At 45.3% G+C, this 22,624-nt stretch overlaps 1 long non-coding RNA gene across 1 annotated transcript; it reads right to left on the bottom strand.

The window, feature by feature from the left end:
* Positions 1-1,308: 1,308 nt before the first annotated feature.
* On the bottom strand, positions 1,309-14,985 carry LOC144157978 (uncharacterized). Its single transcript, XR_013319918.1, has 3 exons — positions 14,728-14,985; positions 8,195-8,366; positions 1,309-1,551 (listed from the first exon to the last, which is right to left on the bottom strand). It is a non-coding gene; the product is annotated as an uncharacterized LOC144157978 (long non-coding RNA).
* Positions 14,986-22,624: the final 7,639 nt, after the last annotated feature.

Here is a 22,624-nt window from a genome sequence, read left to right on the forward strand (position 1 = left end):
GTACGACAGAGTTTGTTTATACAACTGCCAGTCAGTGTGAGTGCCCGTGCACCGTTTTTTTTTTACCGTGTATACATTTTTTAATTGTAGCCATTTTCCCATCGGTGTTGTCAATAAGCTTTGGGTTTTAATCACTATCATCTCCGAGCAAACTTTTTTCTGACGCGAAGCGGGTTATTTAAACACGAATATGATCATCGACACGCTTGTGAGCATTTTTAATACGGTACTCTTTTTTCTGTTTGCTGACATGATTTCAATCGATTAACCGGTTAAAAAATTAATCGCGAGTAATGCCTTAATCGATTATTCCGAAGGTTAATCACAGACATTCCACGGACAATCCATTAATCTGAAGGTTAATCAATCAATCGCGCACCCCTAGTTCTGAGGCGTCCACTCATACCCTCCGCTACATTATTTACATTTTGCCTCCCGCAGAGGGAACGGCGCTGGCATCAGAAGCGATTGCTGGCGTGCAGGTGAAAGCAAGGGTGCTTGAATTTCTGCAGGAATATCTATAATGTGCAAAAAATTTGGCATGGTGGCTGTCGTACCTACTTTGAGTCTTAGATACATGACGCTGTTTTTCTTGGTTCAATGAGTCCTGAAAGCCGGAAACCGCCCAGTGTCTCTCTCTCCTTTACAGCACTCATTGGCCGCGCTTCCTTTAATGCTATGTTTTCAGCTACTCCATGCTGTTATGTTAAATCCATCAAAAATTTATTTTTAGGGCATCGTATCTTACACTGCTATAAGTTAATGCCGAACATATTCCTCCCCTACGCTGTATAGCCCTAAATAAGGAGTTACCTGCCTTTTACGGTTACCACTGCTTAGAAAATCTTAATAGTTAGGCAGCGGCCAATTGTATCCTGTTTACGTCATTTTATTTGTACCATGTGCAATACACTTTGTAGAAATAGAATTGTAATATCTCAAACCACTTATTATTAATAAAAAATAAGTTTCTTCTTTGTAAGAATCTAGCTCCCTTTTTTGGTCAAATGTACGCCTCGAGTATTTCTTTTTGTATAAGGCAATGAGCTTTGTATAGTTTTGTTTTACCTGATATTTGTCAAGTCTGAAAATAGGATAAAATTGTTTTCTGCGTCAGTTCCCGGATGTAGTCTTATTTTATTTATGTGATGGCTTTTACCGGCTTCTTCGTGTGAGCGCCAAATTAAACTGAAAAAGAGCCAAAGTATAATATCTAGCCTTGCTTATCTGCCCGTTTTCGTGAGCTTTTAGAGTGCGGTAAGCGTAAAGATGGCAACATGGTTACTGGTAAAAACAGGAATGAATAACTTCAACTGTGCGTGCATTGGCAGCGCAAGAAAAGATAAAATTTTATTTATCAGCAGGTTACCAGACGACAGGGGAGAAATGTTCGCGAGTCTGTGTAACGACGTGGGATTTCTTAAATTTGTTCTCCTTTGGCGTGAGTAGTGGCAGTAATCGTTGTCTTCGGTTTACGTGTCTTTCTGCTTAGGCAAACCTTCCGTGGTGATCTTCTTCCAGCTTCAAAGAACATTCCGCTAAAGCACCGCACTGCAAGCAAATTACAAACAAAACTTCGCATAAAACAAGAATTCACATAAAGAGATTCAAATAAATCACTGGGCGTTGACAGAAACGTGAACACTATAGGAGTTGGGCGACCGCTGCCCCGAAACTAAGGATGTGCTATTTAACGATATTTCCGAGCAAGACCTGCCTCGCATCGGCTCCTGCTTTAACGTCGGTATTTGGCTGCAAAATAGTTAAATCATCCCAAAAGTTGCTCTACACAGCTCGGTAAGGTCACCGCGAATGACTCGATACCACTCAAGACGACATGCGGTCCACCGTTTGCCAAAATCGCCCCTCAAGCCAAAGCCCTAGAGCTTCATACAAATATATACATGAGGGAAATCTGGCGAAAGCATCTATGCGAGCCGTACTTCAGCGAGCGTTCCGTCATTTACCGGGAAAGCATGTTCCACTTGTCCTGGACCTGGCTCATCAACATGCTGGAAAGTTGCCTGTGGCTGCAACAACGTAACAATATTGCTCTAAAAGGTTAATCAAATTGGTTTGGTTATAATAAACAAGAGCTCCAAAAATATTTATTTGTCAGGGATTGTTTAGAAGCTTCATTTAGGAACTAAAAAAGTTTTTGTATTTTTTTGTTGATTTTGGCTTCCAAGCAAAAAAGAAACAATGTGGCTAGTTAAATCAAGTAGGCGAGGAACATCGCTAGCTGCAATGGCGGCGCCCACAACTAAATAGTCTACGCATCATGAATACCTTCTGCAAACGGGAGAGCAGGAAGTAGACGTGAAGAAGCCTGAATGCGGAGCATAAAATGAAATATACTTCATATTATGCGACAACCCTGGCGTCCTGGAGGATGTGGAGATTCTCGGAAGGCTGAGTTGTAGTGACCCCATTATGGTAAGATCTCGAATTGGGCGAGCTTTAAGGAGGGACTGTAAAGGAGCCGATCAATGAGCCTATAGTAAGATAGAAAGTTGAAGAATTCAGGATCGCACTGTATGCTGCTCTGACCGGGGAAGCAGTGTTTACGACACAGGAAGCCCGCGACATTCTTATACGCATTATCACGGAGTGTGCAGTAGAAATCGGAGGTACGATCGCCAGACAGAATACTGGTAAATTGCCCCACTAGACGAAAGATTTAATTAGGAAACGGCAAAGCAGAACAATCTCCAACCCGGCTGACAGAAACAGAACTAGCGGAACTCTCGAAGTTATTCAGTAAGCGTAAGCCAGCTGACATACGGAAGGACAAAATGGAGAGGATCGAGAATGCTGTAAAGCACAGAGGAAGCCCAAAAGCAGTAAATAGGCGTCTAGGCATTGGAAAAATCAGATGTATGCACTGAAAGACAAGCAGGGCACTGCCATCACAAGTAAGGATAAATAGTTGTAGTAACCAAGGAGTTCTATACCCGCAACATCCAGGATAATACCGAAGGATGAAGTAGTTCAGAGGAGATAGAAATTCCACCAGTATTGACAGAAGTAAAGAAGGCTTGGAAAGCAACGCATGGGGGAAAAGCATCTGGTGAGGATCAGGTAACAGCAGACCTGTTCAAAGATGGCGGGCAAATTGTACTAGAAAAACTAGCAAACCTCTATACGCAATGTTTAAAGACCGCGAGTGTACCGAAATCTTGGAACAACGTGAACATCATCCTAACCCATAAGATAGGTTACATTAAGGATTTGAAAAATTACACGCCGATCAGCTTACTTTCAGTCGTCTACAAGTTACTTAGCAAGGTAATTGCTAACAGAATCTCTGCCACCTTAGATTAGTCAACCTAGTGAACAAGAAGGGTTTCGTAAAGGCTGTTCAACAATAGACCATATTCACACGATCAATCAGGTGATAGAGAAGTGCGCGGAGTATACTCAACCCCTATATATAGCCTTCATAGATTATGAGAAAGCATTTGACTAGGTAGAAACCTCTTCAGTCATGCAGGCATTGCGGAATCAAGGTCCAGACGAGCATAACTTAAGAATACTAGAGGATATCTACAATGGGTACACAGCTACCATCGTCCTTCATAAGGAGAGCAGTAAAATATCTATAAGAAAGGGCGTCAGGCAAGGAGGCACAATCTCTCCAATGTTATTCACAGCATGTTCACAAGAGGTATCAGAACATGGGATTTGGAACTTGTGGGCGTAAGGGTTAATGGAGAATTCCTCAGCAACCTCAGATTTACTGATGACGTTGCCTTGCTAAGTAACTCGGGGGGACGAATTGCAAAGCATGCTTACCACACTGGACTATTAGAGTAGAACCATGGGCCTGAAAATTTATATGAGAACTAAAGTAATGATCAATAACCTCAGGGCAGCACAGCGGTTTGAGATGGGTGGCGAGGCAGTGGAAGTGGTACGCGACTATATCTACTTAGCCAAGTTGTGACTCCGAATCCCAACCATAAGGCAGAGATAATCAGAAGGATAAGAATAGTCCATTCGGCAGGCGTTCTCAGATAATGAATGGCAGCCTACCATTGTACCTGAAGAAGAAAGCGTATGACTGCTCCATCTTACCGGTACTAACCCACAAGAAAGAAACTTGGAGGTTCACTGAAAAGGATCAACTTAAAATGAAGACGACTCAGCGACCAATGGAACGGAAGGTGAATGGTGTAACATCAAGGGACAAGAAGAGAGCGGAGTGGGTCAGGGAACAAATATGCGTGTTGAGGACATATTAGTAGAAATTGAGAAAAAATGGGTTTGGGGCGGGCATGTAATGCGAAGGCAATGTAACCGTTGGTCATTAGGGGTAACAGAGTGGATCCTTAGAGAAGGCAAGCACGGTAGGGTGCGGCAGAAAGTTAGATTGGCAGATGAGATGAAGAAATTTGCAGGAATCAATCGGTCGCAGTTAGCACAGATACGGGGTAATTGGAGATCTATGGGAGAGGCCTTTGCCCTGCTGAGGGCGTAGAAAGGCTGATGATAAAGTAGCAGAACACTGCCGCGAGATTACCTGCGGCAACAAATACTACGAAAACAGCATGACCTGGAACACCCCAGGCAAGCACATGCACAATCCGCGACAAGTAAGGATCCATTTACCTGACGTACGGGGCCGCTCCACGACTCCCCGAGACTGACTATAAAGTCATATTTCGCCCACGCTGGCACGATCGGCAAATGACGTAAAGCGTCCAACACGCAAGTCGCATACCTTAGCATGCCTTCTTTGCGCAAGTACCCAACCGTAAGCTGCCAAAAATGTTACTGTGGCCAGCACACCAGACGAGGTCGGGGTCTGGCGTGCTGGTAACGATACGGTTTGCGCTGCAATGTCCGAAGTGGTGGCATATCTAAGACCCATCAAGGAACCGTTTGCGAATTAATTCCGACATCAATGAAAGCACCACGCAAGATCAACTACACACTATTGTTGCAGCGATGGGGCAACGCATCATCAGCGAACGCATGCTGGGAACCTCAGGTACAGTGAACTAGAATACTTGGGTATTCTAGTTCACTCTACCTCAGGCTCGGTATTCGTCACCTTCGAAGGCCTGCACGTCCCCTTCCGCATTAAGGCGTACGGAATTCTCCCGTGATGCCGCCCTTACCGGCAAACCGTATAATGTTTATCCGCGTGTGGGGAACTCGGACACCGCTAAGATGTGTGTCCGAATCCTGACACACCAATCGGTGCGCAGTGTCGCGTGAAGAATCCGTCCGCCGACAACGAGTGCGTGGCGATGGGCACACTCTGCGGACTTGACCACCCGACAGCCAGCCGAGACTTCCGCAAGGAGCTGCGACCACCACCGCCTCCTATCCGGGTCCGGAAACGAGGTCTCACCTCGCACGAAACAACAGGGTACTCCTTGGAACCACCAGCAGTGGGAAGGGGCGAGGACTGCACAATCAGTACGCCAGGTTCCCTCTACGTGAGCTGGTCGGCAGTCGCCGTTCTACCACCCACTGCTTCATATCAATTCTTCTTCTCCTCCCCCCGCACATACCGAGTGCCAACCCATGCTTCCAACTAACCCACAATATGCTAAACTAGGACAGGAAAAGGCCCAACTCCGCGAGAAAGTCGCCGAAAACACTAAAAACTTCGCAAAGTTCGCGCTCCTCCAACAGCAAATAGCTCAGCGACGTGTACAAATCCAACCACCAGCCCCAATGCTCCAAAGAACCATACCAACCCATCTTACAACTGAAAGCACCCCATTACTGCTGCTGTTTCACCCATAATTGAGGACATCAAACGTTAAATACGTGGACTTGTTCTGGAACTGAACGCGAAAATTCAAGCTGTCTGTCGACGCACGCATTGCACACTAGAAATTACACAGAGTAGAAAGCGCAAGAAACCCAAACAAGGCTTTAGCCCACGTGCAAACATGAACATGAACTACATCTGGAAATATTGATGCAAGCGTTTTTACCATTGGTGGCACTGTTAGCGGCGTTCGCAGCTTGGACGTCGCATTAGTGTTCGGATCGACGAAAATGACGGGGCGCTTGGCTCTGCCGCGGCCGCTGCGAAAAGTTCGCGCTCAAATTTAGCTGCATAGTGGTTGACCTTCATGGGTCATTTAATGCTTTCGCATTAATGTTGGTAAGTTCTTTGACTCTAAAATCTGCGGCATCAAGATGAGGCGAAGTGCCACGGGACCTGTGCCTTCGGCGGTGGTCGTTACCTCCGGAACCGACTTGATTTCAATTCTGACGCTTCGGTCGTCTAACTCCCAGTTGACTGAAGGGACGGCTATCTGGCTTGCCCTCTCCCAGACAAAAGCCAAAGTAATTATTGCGGACAGTCAAGTCGCCTGCCGAGTATACCAAGCAGGTATGATTTAAAGACAAGCGTTTCGTCTTCTCTTCCAACGACCACACAGAAGCAAGTCAAAATTATATTGGCCACAGTCCACTCTGCTCTTCTCGGCAACCAGACTACGCACGCCCATGCACGAGAACTCGCCCACCGGGCACTGCAAGAAGAGTCGTAGTGGACCTGGCAACCGCCCCTCACATACGCCGACATTACCCAACATTACCGACTAGTGAGATAACTCTATCCACCTGTCACCGATCAGGCCAAGGAAGAACAGGAGGCCATCCTGAGACAACCGAAGGCTAAACCGTACCCACACCCAAAACGACTACAAGCCATCCAATCTACTCTTTGTGGTCCTCTATGTACTCACTGCCAAGCCCCAGCACCCTGTAGCATATTGTCTGGGAATGTCAACTAAATCCAGACCTTGTTCCTATCGCAACCTTTCACGTGAGTAGTGGGAGAGTACGCTGGCCAGCTCCTGCATTGAAACGCAGCTTTTGCTAGCGGAAAGGGCGATAACAGCCAGCCGTGCCAACGTAGCCTTGGACTCAAGATCCCGACCCCAAATATGCCCACTTCAAATGTGATTAAAGAAAGTCTCTCTCTCTCTCTCTTCCTCTCTCTCTCTCTCCCCCCCTATCTCTCCCTCCCTCCCTCGCCCCCCCTCTCTCTCTCTCTGTCTCTCTCTCTCTCTCTCTCTCTCGGCCCTTGTGTGAGACTACAACTACAAGTTCACTCGGCTTGTTCGGGAAATCGGGCATATGGAATGGGGCGGCTGCACAAATGCTTGCTTTCTTACTGACGGAGACATCAGAAAGAAGGTGTGCGATGTTTGCGCATTAAAAAGAATGGCTATGGGCATGCCATACTTGCCCTTTAATGCGAACCGACATAAGTGTACTTCTGCAATTTTTATAGTTAAGGCCTCCGCTGACGTGTTTTCGGCAGCTTTTTCCTACGTATTTCCCAACGACCTGTAGGTAATCTCCTCGAACACGTGGAGAAGCTGCAGAAAACACTAGTGGTTTCGGCGATGCCGATGGTCAGAGACACCTTGGATACGGTACTACTCAGTAAAGTCGTGAAGAAGCCTGATGTGGTAACAGGATATCTGAAGGCTTTTTTTTTTTGTGATGGCGGGACCAGCGCATGCTACACCATTCTTACCTTTCCCCTACTGTCTTCCATAAGACATCTCGGCGACGAAAACGTAACACAACCTGCGCAGGCGCACTACATGCTATGGTGGTAAAATGCTTTTTTTAATAGGAGCTTAAATTCGAAAATAAACAAGGCTTCGGATAAAATCAGAATCGAAAGAACTATTACGCACTTGCGAGCGTTTTAAAGTTTACGAATTCTAAATGACTCACCAGCCGCCGCTGGCTCTTATTAAGGCTCATCCTGCAGTCACTCAGCTAATCCTCATACGAGACATTATCGTCAATTGGATACTGGCGAGTAATTGTGCCTACATGTATGGTGGCTACCGATTGCTCACGCATAATGTTTATGCGGCAATGGGTTTCTGAAGATTGGTTGAAAATTTTTTCCGTATAGCTGAAGGTAATGGTGAGCAATAAATGAAACCCAATAATACATGCCAGACACCATTGATGGAAAACAGGCTGTCTAACTGATACGATTCAGGGTTATTGTTACCTGTATTAAAGCGAAGATTACGCTTCTATTTGGGGATAATTCTGCGGAAACATGCGTGAGGGCGGCACCGTAATTGAGTGTTTCACATCATATAATAATAGCTCACAGAAGGATCAAATACTGGAGTAAAATGTATCGTCTGAATTCTTAATTCAATAAAATCATGGATCGAAATGCGCTTACATGGGATATTGCAAGGACAGTATCCGTAGAAAATTCCACTTGTTGCATTTTTAGTGCAGTCGCTTCCGATTACCCCACGCTTCTGGCAGGTTGGTACTGCTGTGTTCGCGCTGTTCAAGCAGCAACCCGTTTCGCACTCATTGGAACTGTTACACTGGGCGTGGAGTGGCTTCTGCAGGAAAAAAATATTTTCTGTGGTGCACAGTTGGTTACAACAGAATAAAACCAACAACAAAAAGACAAACAACAATGTTAAAAATGTTAAATGTTAAAAAAGGCACCGATTTTCTTGCCCTGAATAAACAGTCTACTCTTTTTCGGAACTGTCCTTTTGAAACATTGTCTCTGTTAACTTTACAAAAAGTCTTATTTTTCCACAAACCATACGACATACGAGTTCCCGTGGGAGTCCTTATTTGTTCTTACCTTTCATTCAAAAGTCTCTACCACAGTCTCAACAAGTGGGCTTTGCCTCGTTTTTCAAATGATTATCTCATGTTGCTGTTAAACCCCCGAAAGCAGTAGATAGTGGATTCAAGGCCATGTGCTTCTAACTGAGGGTGACTAATTAAACAGCGGAGTCTGCAGCTGCTGTTGATCTTGAGTTCTAGAAGTCTTAATTCCATCCTGGATCCTGTGAGGATTCACATGTTCATTTTTTTCTGGCGCATCTCTTTGTACGGAGGTTGATAGCGTCATAAACTGGGGACAACACTACCAAAACTACTAGAATTTTACCGCATAAGCTCAAGAGTTTTCTACCGTTATCCGTACCAATCTTGGCTAGCGATGGGGTTGGAGTGGGCATACAACATTTTCTGTGTGCGAACAAACCTGTGCGGTTTTTCGCAACACTTCACATGCCCAATTATGTCTTCATTTAGTCAATTATTGCCGGCCATACTTCGTTTAATTCCAACAGAATCTTTTATTGCAGCATCGTTCATAAAAAATAGCCCTTCAAGGTTATGTTCTCGCTCTGTAACTTTGTGTGCCTTTTAGCAGAGCGAAAGCCTTGTATACCTTGCACGAGTTTTCAAGTTGAATATCTTGCATAAGGTGACACCGCACGATAATAAAGAACAGCTTTACCAAACTGCAGTTTATTGAGCACCACCTGTTTCGTGAACTCTATCGTGGCTATTTTAACATGAGATCACAAAGCGCATATAGAATATAAAGAAAGACCAGAACGAAACTTCCCAGTTGCATTTGCACTCACTGAGCAGTTTCCTGTTTAACTAACAAGTGCACCCAGGTCGCTATTCGCGACGCGGAAGCTTACTTGAAGAGAAAGAGGGCATTCAGGCTGTCCTAAGAGGGTTAGTTTCTAGGACAGCAGTCTTTCTAGGGCTACCTAAACAGGAAAAATCTTCTTTCTGTCTCCCTAATAAGCATGTAATGTTGCTGGTAATGGTGTTCAAGAGTAAAGCACTGAGCCGCGTAGAATCAGTGAAACATCACTGGCTTAGCTAGGTTCCCCGGAGAGTCACTTGTGGGTCACGTGATCTTTGGGTGGATCACCGACGAGTCACCTTAGACCCCCAAATTGCTAGTGACCTACTCATTTGTCAGTGAACTAGAAAAGGGGATTAGAAAATAAATGGTGAAGGAGTGGCCCATGCCGAGGATAAGCGAAGGTGCTGGGTAGGAAAAGTGAATGGGAGGGGGAGAGAGTTCTATCAAGAAATAGAGAACAGAAAGAAGGATAGGGAAGAGAACGGGGTAGAATGGGGTATAGGGGAATAGGCGATGGAAAACACGAGGCAGAAAAAGCGTGGTTGGAGGACAGGAAGTGCAAGAGTAGGAAGGAAAAGGATAGTTGTAGGTGTGCAATTAAGGGGATGCAGATTGGAGGTGATCAAGGAAGAGAAAAAAGGGAGATAGGGGGGTGGGTAATTGTGAGAAGGATTGGGCAGGTATTTCTTTGGATTATAGCGGGATGGTGAAAGGGACAGCGGGGTGGAGAGACTAGAAAAGAGGACGAAGAGCAGGCAGCGTAAGGCGTACAAGGGCGGGAGGAAAAATGGGAGGGAAATGGTAAGGTCGTAGGTAAATGGGAACTTGTCAAAGGGAAATATGAGCGGGGTAGACGGAGGGAAATAAAATGGGTGACGCTAAAGAAGTATAGGAAGAAGGTATGGGAAATAAAAAATTGAAGAACTGCCACTCAGCATGAAAGCTGTAGGAATTGCATAGCAGTGATTCGCCATAATGGGCTGTAGCGCCGTTATCCGATCAATGCTACCCGCATCACGCTCTTGGCTGCCCTGCCTCACTGCTCTTTTGATGACTCGAACGAAGGTTTGTCCAATGCAATGGAAATTTCCCGCCTTCGCAGTGCTCGTGTGTGCCCTGCCTGAAACAGTGACAGCGGGAGTTGTTCCTTTTGTGCTCGTTTTTCATCCCGCATGTGCCGGCGCCGCCGGCGCCTTACTGCGCAGTTTGGGACGCACCATTTTTTCCTGCAGTGCCATTTTTTTGCATACTATCGTAAAAACCAACCCAGCGAACGTTCCTAACTAAACGAACGCGGGTGCTGCAGGTTAATTGCGTATTCTTTGCCTCAAATGGACCTGAAGTTTTCTTTGCGCTAAACAATGTGCGGTTAACGAGTGTCAAACGGTTATGACTATATAAACTAAGCGCCTCTGTGTGACGCCGCTACGACGGTACGCCGGGCTGTACTTGGGTCCGTTAACTCCAGCAAAAGAGAAATTTGGGCCAGTTAATTGGCTCGGAATCATGATGTAACTGCGCAAGGAATGAGGCGAGGAGCAGAAAGACACCGGACGAGCGCTGTCTAACAACTGAATGTTTATTAGGACAGAAAAAGAGAAAATACACAGACATGCGCGCGCACCATAAACACATTATGAAAAAGAAAAATGGAATGAAGAAAGTTAGAAGTAGGCATTATCATGTTGTCTCCAACAAATTACCCTCACAATCAAGCAGCGCAAGTGACGGCAGCGCAAGCATGCGTCAAGATGCTTACTGATTGCAAATGCTTCGGCAATTTCTCTTGCGCGAGAATCCCTGTGCACAAAATTGACGGTCGTGTGATCAAATTCCGCACTGCAGCCATGCGTGGAGCGATGGGCCAACAAATGTGTACAAGGCACTCCTTTTAATGAGCTTTTATGCTCGCGCAGACGAACGTTGAGGCCGCGCCCTGTCTGAACCACATACACTTTCCCGCTCGACAGCGGAATGGAGTACACCGCATTGCTTTTACACGAAGCAAACTGGTGGTGTTTTTTTTAGAGTACACACATTGCTCATGCGCAAACTCGACCCTCCTGACTTATTGTAAATTCTAGCACAAATGTTTTGCAGCTTATTCCTGGCCGAGAAGCTGACATCAGCATAATATTGACTTGGAATCTTCTTAATGCGATGGGAGATGCCATGGAGGTACTCTATGACTGCCAGCCTATTACGCTTCCCATCGCTACGCATCCCATGCGCTTCTGCTCCTCGTCTCGTTCCCTGCGCTGTTACATCATAAGTCCGTTATCTCAGTGCGCCGCCTGATCCCGGCAGTCGCTTGACATCTTAGAGCGTTATGGGTTACTCGTAACAGCGAGCTACGGCGACAAGGACAGACCCTGAAGTGTTCTGCACTTAAAAGGAGAGAAAAAAAGAAGAAAAGAAGAAAAGGAGGGGAACAACGGCGTGAGAGGGGGAATAAGCAGAAGAATCAAAGGTGGCGAGGGTAGAAGAGAGCAGCGCGAGGGTGAGAGCACTGGAGGGAAGTTGCTTTGCGTCAACACGCGTATTTTACGTGTCGTTTTGTAACCCCCGTCTTGGTCTGTGGTCTGGTAGCAGCTCAATTCCATGATAAACTGTTCGTGTCACTTCCTGAGGCGGTTTACGATAGTTTTATACCCTGTGTGGGCAACTGTAGACAAGTTGCACAAAAAAAAACAAAAACTGTGAAGTGGGAAAGGAAAACCAAGTGCAAGAGAGGAGGAGTGGAGAGGAGCGGAATATAGAAGGGGGGAGGCAGTACTAAGCCACGAGTGGGAAAGGGAGGAGGTGCGATGTAGAGGAAGAGGGGAAGAAATTGGAGGAAGTAGAGGAGGGGATGTGTAACGTGCCAGCGCCTGTATTTGTATGTTACGTCGTTCGTTGTTTTTGCTGCATATGACGGTGATAATGTTAGGGTCGTCCAAGAGGCCAATTGACATATAATAGTTTTGGTATGGTTTCGATAAAACAATAGTTGCGATCATTCTCTGTAACCACACACTCTCCATAGACGGCAATGAACTGACAGCAGGTAATAATTCTGCAGCGTTTAAAATTCACTGTGAATTAACTGGCGATGATGAGTAAATGACACCCGGCGTAATGATAGAGTGCGAGGTGCCCGCCAATTTCAACATAAGTTTTTTTTCGAGATGCCCACAGTAGATTGAGGGCTGCAGGCATTGACTAAAAAGTAGGCTTTGCATGAAGATTCATAATTATTTCTCGACGTCACTCTCTCTGCGGACTCGAAAAATTTTAGAAACTACCCATTGACAGTTTTTCTTCAATGAAAAAATCCCGGGCCATCTCCACTAACATGAAACCTGGGGAGGAGCGAAGCATGTAGTGTATAAGTGCATTCCTTGCAGCTAAGCGTTTTTGCCGACGGAGATGAAGCAGTAACGGGAATCCTAGAGAGGGGCGAAGCATGCGGTGTATAAGTGTATTCTTGAGGCCTTGGCATTTTTGCCCATGGAAATGAAACTGTTGGGGGGTAAAAGTATACAGCTTAAATTTGCTATAAAAGTCTGGTGTCTTTGAAGCACTAATTGTTCCAGCGCGAGGCGTTGGAAAACGAGTGTCCCGGTGTGTTCTTTAGTACGCGTTTTTCCCACGGAGATGAATCATTGCATGAAGCGCGAAGAATTGAAAAAAGAGTGTCCCGGGGTTTTAGTGCCGTGACTGCACGATGCTACGTCGACATGAGACGACGTCGACATGAGACGACGACAGCCCGAGTCTCCAAGGGGCTTCGTCCATAAAAAGCCAGACGATGACGCACTGATAACACGTTTTTAAGTGCTAGCTGCACAGTCAGGTAGTGAAATGCTTCTACACGACGTCTTTGCACGCGAGAGTTCATTGAACCGCGAACATGCCGTGACACAGCACTGACTTTCATCTCCTTCAAAAGCAGAGTGCGCATATAAGACAGGACAGGGAAAATCCCAGAACGAGAGCATTTGTCGCTGTCCTGTGTATTGCGCACAGCTTTCTTTGTCATTTCTCCGTCTTTTAACAGCAGCCTTTTCGTTTGAAAAGACACACCAGCTAAACCAACAACATGCTAGCCCCAGTGTCCTGCCTGTGACTTTCTGGACCCACTAACCCGCGCCATGTTGGCCTGTCCTCTTAACCCACCACCCCCTATCTCCATCGTCGAGCAGCGGGATACCCGCTGGGCAGCGCGCAACCGGAAATGCAGCTACTTCTGGTTGACCGAGCCGCCACCGTCGGCACCAGCGTTCGGCCGGCGGCCACCACGCATTCCTAGCTAAACTTACTTGGCAAATACAGTGATTTCTCTCTCCAGCCATTAAAATTCGTTTTGGCGCACTCTGCTATGTTGATTACTTTATAAGCCCGACGATGCAAAATAAATGTAATCGTGACTTGACGTTTCACGACCACTAGAAACAGAAACGAAAAAAATTAGCATGTTATGGTACACAGCCAACGGGCACGCGCTTACACATAGCCCATCCAAATGGCAGGAAATAAAAAGAACAATCTCTTAGTACATAAATTCGGAGCCGCGCCTGTGGACATTCAGTTTCAAAATAACTGGAGAACGAGCAATGCCGGTGCGATGCACAACTTCAATGAAACTGGATGATAGGGCCTTTTCCGCACCCAAAACCGACAGAAAATGTATTAATTCGCCCTTATTTACAAAAAAGAATGCGTAGCATTGATCTAAAGGAGCATTATTCCAATAAACAAAATCATGAAAAAAAAAAAACGGTGGAACTGTTGGGGCTGAGCCCAGGGCTGCTCACAGTTCTCTTCATACAGAAGTCTCCGTATACGCACATCACTGTTTTTGCAGAGACAGAGCCCCTACTACAGCGACGCCCAGAGCCAACATCTATCCCTAGACTTTCTGGAGCACCGTGGCGGCATTTTACTCCCTTGTCGATGCTTTCAACGCTGCCCTTATGGCCTTAGGCCTCAGTTTAAAACGCCACTGCCGTTATTTCCGTAATTCACTGGTTTCTCTCTCAAATATACCTCTCGCTTTTTGTGAGCTGTGCCATTCATTGCTTATCTCCCTAACAATATTGCACCCTTCGACCTTTGAAAAGACAGAAAAATATTGTGCGGGTAATGGTAAACCATGCATGCGGCCTAAGGATTTTCTAAGAGGAAGGTGAGAACTTGTTTTTGAAACCTCATCTGCACATCAGCGCCGTTAATTCATGAATCTAAATGTACAGCGCAGAAAAACGAAATCACCAAAAAATTTAGAAGTATGAAGACAGGGTAAGGAAGCTTACCTTTCTGTTGGGAAGCCCCGTACTCGTAACCAGAGAACCGAAAAGTGCCAAAATAGTCGCGAGGAAGAACATCTGAGTTATAGGAACAACAACTGCACTTTTCATTTCGGGCTCGTGAAAAAGAAGTTATAACAAAGGCAGCGTTGCCCACGGAGTTTACCGATTTATATTGGTGGGATGACCGAATGGCAACAAAATAAAATATTTCGGAAGATCTTTGCGCTCACCTAAAATATCAGTTTTCAGGAAATCGAAATGGTATAAGAGGTAGGAGTCAACTGTTTTTGTCGCGAGTTTTGCAAGGACCGGGCTCCCTTGCAATGTCGCAGTGTTTTGCCTTTGTTCAAAGATCACAATTGATAAGTCCAAAGATCACACAACTGATGGGGAGGACACATTTGTTCAGTTCGTAAGGACATTCACCATGAGGGACCTTTGCCTCGCTACATATTGTGAATTAGAAAAACAAACGAGTGTATTTCCACGATCTTCAACTTTCGGTGAGGTGTGCTTTGACCAAGCTGTTGGCGACACACCGTGAAGTGGAAAACAGCACACCCTTGGGACTTGACTGTATCTATGGGACTGTGTGCTTACTCCCAGGAGGTGCTCCTTTCAGCCCTTGGCTCTGGGACGTCCTTCTGTATTTTCACTCATGTATACATTATCAATGAACAAATTAACTCCTTTTCTGATTCTGATTGTGATTCTGACCACCCATATCCAACTTTAAGTCACCATAAAACCCGATTGAAGGGTGTTACAATAGAGCAATAAAAGTTTCCAAGAACGAGTCTTCATATGGAAAAGTGCGCTCTGAGGTTCTCTATAGAACTTTATTGACAGATGATGGATACATGGCTTATGCTTGCCGCTTGTGGCAGAACGAGCTGTTCCATTGTTTCGATTTAGAGTTGCCACTGTGTTATAATGCATATGCAGAGGTTTTAATTTTTTTTCGTAAAAACATTCTACTGCTCCTTTTTAGTTCAAAGAACACTCATATTTGCGGTCATGTATTTATGCGTTTCGTCAACTGTGGCAAATGTTTTCATTGTACCAAAAGAAGTTCCCATGTATAAACTTCTTTTGGTAACATGAACCATATGTACGCTTTCTTCTGCGCTATTTTAAGGCGCTGTTTTTTTTTTTGCCTCAAACTTTTGCCAAATTTTTGCCTCAAATATGGCTGGGCATTCTTTTGTGCAGAATAATGTGAGTATGCACTGACCACGGGAGCAGTTCGAACCAACCATGGGCTCGAACGTTTTTTTTCTTGGTGTATTTCATGTTTGAAGCATTTTTTCAAATGCATTTAGGAAGCGCTATTGAATCGAGTGACAGAACAGACAGACAGACAGACAGACAGACAGACAGACAGACAGACAGACAGACAGACAGACAGACAGACAGACAGACCAAAATTTACATGTTAAGGTAGGTGGCCCAAGCTAGGAAGACTGGTGTACATAAAAAATTCTGACAGCTAAGCATTGCAAATATGATACTACGAGTGAAAATGCATCTGTTCCCAGTTGGTTGCCGAATGGATGTACGGATATTCCAGTATCGGGGGAGAAAGGGGGGAAGAGTATAGCGCCCTGGATCACTGGTGGCTGCTGTGCTGCATATATATACCCCCCACCCGCGCGCCCCCGCATTCTCGACAGAAAGGAAAGAGGACATCTAGAGGAAACGTACTTTGCTACGCGTTACTGTTACTTCTTCTGTAAATAGTATCCCGCAATTATCGAGGCCTGAGTGCATTCTCGAACGGACGCTGATGAGTTGAAGGCCGCACCGCATTCACTAGGTATCCCTTTAGCCAGGCAGAGCCATCGATCACGCGGGCTTACGAGAGGTTTGCTCGTCGTCCATTTCAAACACCCTGGGTTCAATTCTAATCCAGACCCACAGTTGCTCAGTTACATTTTTAACTCGATTACTGCGTTTTATCTTTCGTAGGGCCGTCAGGCATCTTGTGCGTCGTACATCTGATAGAGTGCCGGATGTACGACCTACGAAGTTATCTAGCGTTATCACATTATGAAAATGTCTCCTGATATAAATGCTCAGTTTGGTAGCGTTATGATCATGAAGTCCTGGTTATGAACACTTGGCAATTATGTAAAACGTGACATTCATACTTACGAAGCTCCCTTTATTTGTTTTTTCTCGCTAGCTGTCATTTATATCAATGTTCTTAGGTTCTGCATTCAGTTTCAATAAAACGTTACAAACACTGTCGACACTGACAATAAAAACTGGCACCGACCAAGAATGTTTAAATGTTTAAAAGATTGTGAACAAGGCACCTGTACGGGAGCCGAAACGTCTTTCTTTGGATTTTAAACATTCTTGGTCGGTGCCAGTTTTTATTGTCATGTGTTTTCCTGACCAGACGGGTTTCCGTCCAACCCTAGATTTCACTGTAGACACGGCTACACACAGTGCCTCGGCGTTGGATCTCGAAGTACTGATAACTTCAAGTAGTTGTTTTAATGAAGTTTCAAAGCATTGTCCTTATAAAAAATGGATGCGGCTTAGCTGAGCTAACCTTAGATATGCAAAGCAAAAGCTTGGCTTAGTCTGGTTGAGTCTCGGTTTGGAATTGTTAACCTTTCATTTAGCTGTATTGCCGACCGCGTCTCAAAGCCGTGCGGTTATGTGCAACGCTTACAGAAGCAGACCGGGCGAACGCACCGTTCCTCTTCGCCGGGCGCGAAATGAGTTGCGTTTCCCGAGACGACCCAGCGCCGCGTGCATGGAAGGCTGCGGGGGTGGTCGGCTGCCTCGGCCGCAGCGGCGGTAGCGACCGCTGTCGGCGCCCGCAGCAGCGCAGACAGACAGACAGACACACAGACAGAAAAAATAAAGGGCTATAAAGTAAAATAAAAGCCCAACCCGTACCACATACGTATCACGGATGACGCCAATTAAAAATAAACAAACTGGACCGAAGTCAAAAAGTGTTTTTCAGAGACAGGAAAAGAAGAAAGAAGAAAGAAGAGAAATCTATCACGCGAAACCAAGCCAAGGGAGGGGAGACAATCAGCGGTATTTTTTCTAAACGAATATGTGAAAGCTCAGTTATGAATCAACATGTCGTTCTTCATACATGTTATCTTGATATGCAAACATATATGCAGTCTAAGTGCTTCCTCAATGGTGAAATCTCATGCTCAATGTTGAATCCTCTTGATCAGTTGATCCTTTTTCTGTCTTTTTTTTACACCTCTCGTTCTTGCTGTCATTAAACGTTTTTGGCGAAGTTAGGCGCTAAGCTTTTGCTTTGCATTCTGTGTGGGCCAGAAACATTTGGCGTGGCCTAAAAAAATTGACAAAGATGGTCCATATGGCACTGTTCGAGAAAAAAAACTATTCAAATCGAAGCCATACAAAAATCCAGAAACAAAAAGAAATATGGACGTCGCACGCAGGTTATGGTGCACGTTATTGAAGGAATATAACCCCGGTTCGACGCTTGGCCAACGTCACGACGCTTTACATCATCGGTCTCCGGCATTTAATAAAGTTACTTCTATCCTATCCTAAAGCTTAAACAAGAACTCCCTAGATTTGGGGTTATCTATACGGGGTTTTACATTCCATGAGGAGGGGTATTTCCGCAGGCGTTGATTTTGGACGATGGGGTAAAATGTATCTCCAGTAAGCATATAAAACTAAACGTTCACCACTTAACTTCCGCAACAACCCGTTTAAAGTGCGACTCTCCACCGCATATGTATCGCGACCTGCTGCAATGCGAAGGCAAGATAACCGTTCGTCATTAAGGGTAACAGAGTGGATCACTAGAGATGGCAAGTGTGGCAGAGGTCGGCAGAAAGTTAGATGGGCGGATGAAATCAAGAAGTTTGCGGGGATAAAGCCACTACAGGGAAGGCAGACGGCGGTACCCTGACCCGCACAAGTCGCTCAGCAGAACACAGCAAACGATCTATCGCCAAATACAAGCAGGATCCTTCCCGCACCCCTATCTCCAAAGCAGAATGTACCCCGAGATATACGAGAAAGAGTGTAGATTCTGCGGACAATTGGGCACGCTCCGGCAGGTCATCGGAGAGTGCGATTTCACCGAGGCAATCCCTCCACCCCTTACCCAACCCTCAATCACCCTTCCCACACCCTTTAACGAGCGATGGGAGACCTTGCTAACCAGCCCCGCCTTGGAAGACCAGCTCGTCCTGATCTCCAGGGGCCAGGCAGCCGCGGTAGCAAATGGGTCCCGTGAAGAGGGAACCACCCCATCCGGCACGTAGTCGCCGCAATTTTGTGTGGCTAAATATAGTTGTTCTCTCTCTCGCTCTCGCAGTTAGCACAGGACCGGGGTAATTGGAGATTAAATCTTTCGTTACCGCGGGAAATTGACCAATTTTGAGGGGTGTAACAAAACATTTTTTCTGTGCTATACATATTGGTTAGGCACACATTGCAGCAAAATAAAATGCAGAATATTCCATGCGCTTTCCAATGACACCAGTTTCAATAATGTTTTCCTAAATAATGATTGCGAAATAAATTATCGAATTCGAAATTTTTGTCTACGCGTCGAAGAAAATAAAAAAAGTAAGTTGTGTATAATAAACCACCAGTAGTAGAAAAATTTAGAATATACATTTTGTAGGTAAGCATTTCAAAAACCCGTCCTAGAAAAAAAATTGAGTTGCGCAGTACAATTTGTCAGATATAAAAGAAAATGTTAGCCCGCGTGGTGCCCATGCCATGTGGTGAAGCCCAACCATTATTTCAAATTTTGCTTTTTTGGATGTTTCGTTAGTAGAAATATGGTGGTTTGACATTAATAATGGCCCCAGTAAGCCTCCACATGATGCGAGAACACCTTGTCAATGATTATGACCGGCACAATATAGAAGGCAAGCAATGTGAAAAAATCCGCTTGGAGTTGAAAACCAACCTCTGTGGTGGATGCTTGTTGACGTTCTGATGATCACTTATCAGTCGGAACTTTCATTTGTGGTTTATTATCATGTTCTGACTCACTATAGTAGCCCTGCTTGCAGGAATAAGGTACGATGCGCTAGAATCATGCCCAGCAAGCTTTCACCAAACTGCCATCGGGCTATGAAGCGAGTTCAGTACTACGAGCCTACTACATTGCAGCGCCACCTAACAATTTTGGAACGAAACAAATACAAGGCTGTTGGAGACTTTGTCAGAATAGACAGTACTACTAAGAAGCAACACTAGACCTCCGGAAAAAAGGGCCCATCTCCCCGCGAGGGGGACTCGAGTAAATGCGTCGCATAGGGGGTGGGAGTATTGCGTTAACGTTTAGTGTGTGGGGAGTTGGTGGTAGTGAATGCGTTGTATAAGCAGCTTCTTGACGTAGTTTGAATGAGTCAAGGATATAAGGCGCGTTCGTAGCATTTCATTCTGTGTCGGTTTTGTGGCGCAGTGGGAAGAGCATCATGTACCTCGCGTTCCGCCCACAGGTAGTGAATGCGTTGTATCAGCAGCTTCTTGACGTAGTTTGAATGAGTCAAGGATATAAGGCGTGTTCGTAGCCTTCCATTCTGTGTTGGCTTTGTGGTGCAGTGGGTAGAGCGCCATGTATACCGCGTTCCGCCCGCAGGGTCGTGGGATCGAAACCAGGCGCCGGTAAGTATTATTTTTTTATATAGTGTTGGGGGAGGGGTGCGGACCTGTTGTTGAAAGCGAGGAGGAGTGGGGGAGAGGGCGCACCTGGAACGGCTGTTGCGGACGCCTAGGCACGCCGACAACGCTGGGTGACATCGTGAGTTAAAGAAATGCTCTGCATTTAATACCCTCGTATGAAACCGAAACTGGCCGGTGAGCAGCTGGCGGTGTTCAAGGCCAATTGGAAGCGTTCTCCTCGTCTGAACTGGTACCGGACAACTTGCTGTTATCGTTTGACTTTCAGCGGAAGCTCTTATCGCAGCAGCAAGGCGTAGATAACGTGGAAGCGCGAGCGGCATGCTTGTTTTGAGGAGCAGTAGCGGGCAACGGAGGCACCATGGCAAATGAGATTGTAGTTGGGTAACTGCGTAGTAGCGCCAAATATGAATTTCGCAATGAAAAAACGAAACCGAAACTGCTGGACACTGGTTGAAAATGCCAGGCACACTTGCTAGACATGCGGCGGACCATCAGAAATAAGCTTTGGGAGAATAAAGCTGCTCTTGGTACGAACCAAAGATCATTAGTGAATAGCTGGTGGCATTTTGAAGTAATTACCACCTATCAATGCTGTCGGATTACAAAGCTGACAACATTATTTGGTATTTGACTTGCCAGGAGCCTTTTGACAAAAAAAATATTATGGTAGTGCAGCCTAACCACGATCTGGACCCTTTTTTGTTAAGTGCAACAGCCACGCCCCCTTTCTCAAAAACACACGCACCTCAGCTCGCAAAAAAACGCCGTCAAAAATCTCAATGTCGCCGGAGCGCGAAAATTTAAACTGATTCTAAAAGTGCAGTGCCTTAACCACTGGCCGCATTAGGTGTATGAGAAACGACTACAACATGTCGAAATAGGCAATATAAATCATCGATCACCGGTGATCGATTTGAATAGGCGTGGTAACGAAACAGTTAATGGGAGAAGCCTTTGCCATGCAGTGGGCGTTGATAGGCTGGTGGTGATGATGATGATGACAGACATTATGTACCCTAATATAAAGGTTTGTTATGCACCCGTTTTTTAGTTCGTCGCTGCAACTGCATTTACCATTTTGATTTTGGTTACTCGTCACAACTCCCTCTGCAAACATCTCCTTAGCTCGACACAAAAAACCAATTCTAGAAACACCTAGAACTACTTGCGTGCTTTGAAGGCGAAAGCCCGGCCTGCTATTGTAATGGGGACATTTTATATACCCGTCCACTCATCGACAGAGCTTTTTCTCTATTTTACCGTCCTTAATTCATCTTAAATCACCGTAATCCTTGTTAGGCCGCCTCGATCCATCTTAATTATCCTCGATTTATCCTAATCCACCTCAACTCCCTTACCAATCCTTACTATGAATCCCTAGCCACAATTAGTAATTATTACCTCACTTACAAATATTTCACTAATCATTACTATCAGTCGGTAATCAATAATTGTTACCCTCTTCGATTAGTCTTGAACTATCATGATCTATTCTTACCTACTTTCATCCGGGTTATTCTATCTTATTCCACATAAATCTCAACTTATTCCACCTGACTAATTATTACTATCAATCATCACTGATTACTAACTAGTTTTGGGGATAATTAATCGTCTCCTGAACACGGCTGCCATGCTTTAGCATGGTTCAGGGCTGGCCTTAATTTGGTTTTTGTGCCGTTCGTGCCGACCCTGGAGTCATTCGAATTTGCCGTTTAATGAGACATATAAGGAGTCCTGCCTGTTTATTGATATTTCCAAATTTTCACAATAAATAAATACAACAGCATTTCCGTATCACAGGGGGCATCAGGTTTTCCGTGGTTACATCTCTTTCAGTTGGTAGGACGCGGAGCAGTATTTTTTTAAACGCCCCGCGCCAGTCTCTTACTATTACCAATCACAAGTACGGCCGTTTTTTCCGCTTTCTTCCAAAAATAAGCAGTCTTCGTTTGAATAGTTAGAAACAGTCATCAAACAGGCTTTATTTGAAACACCGCCGAGAACGAAACGTCTTTCTCGCTTCTTCGAAGATAGGTGCAGCGTTATTCTACGTTAAAAAAAATGCAGCATACTTTCTTGGCTTATGTCATTGAAGCTGCGGCTGAATCATAAGATGCGTGCGTCATACCATGCATTCCTTTTCTGCTTTCGCGCAGTACTGTTTGCAGACCACAGCGGCCGTATGAGTACAATTCTGCATTCACCACGTCCAGCCTGTCGTTGAACAACTAAGGCA

The sequence above is a fragment of the Haemaphysalis longicornis genome, unplaced genomic scaffold, assembly GCF_048455015.1.
Source record: "Haemaphysalis longicornis isolate Haplotype H1 unplaced genomic scaffold, Haemaphysalis longicornis Haplotype H1 scaffold_10, whole genome shotgun sequence".
Lineage (NCBI taxonomy): Eukaryota > Metazoa > Arthropoda > Arachnida > Ixodida > Ixodidae > Haemaphysalis > Haemaphysalis longicornis.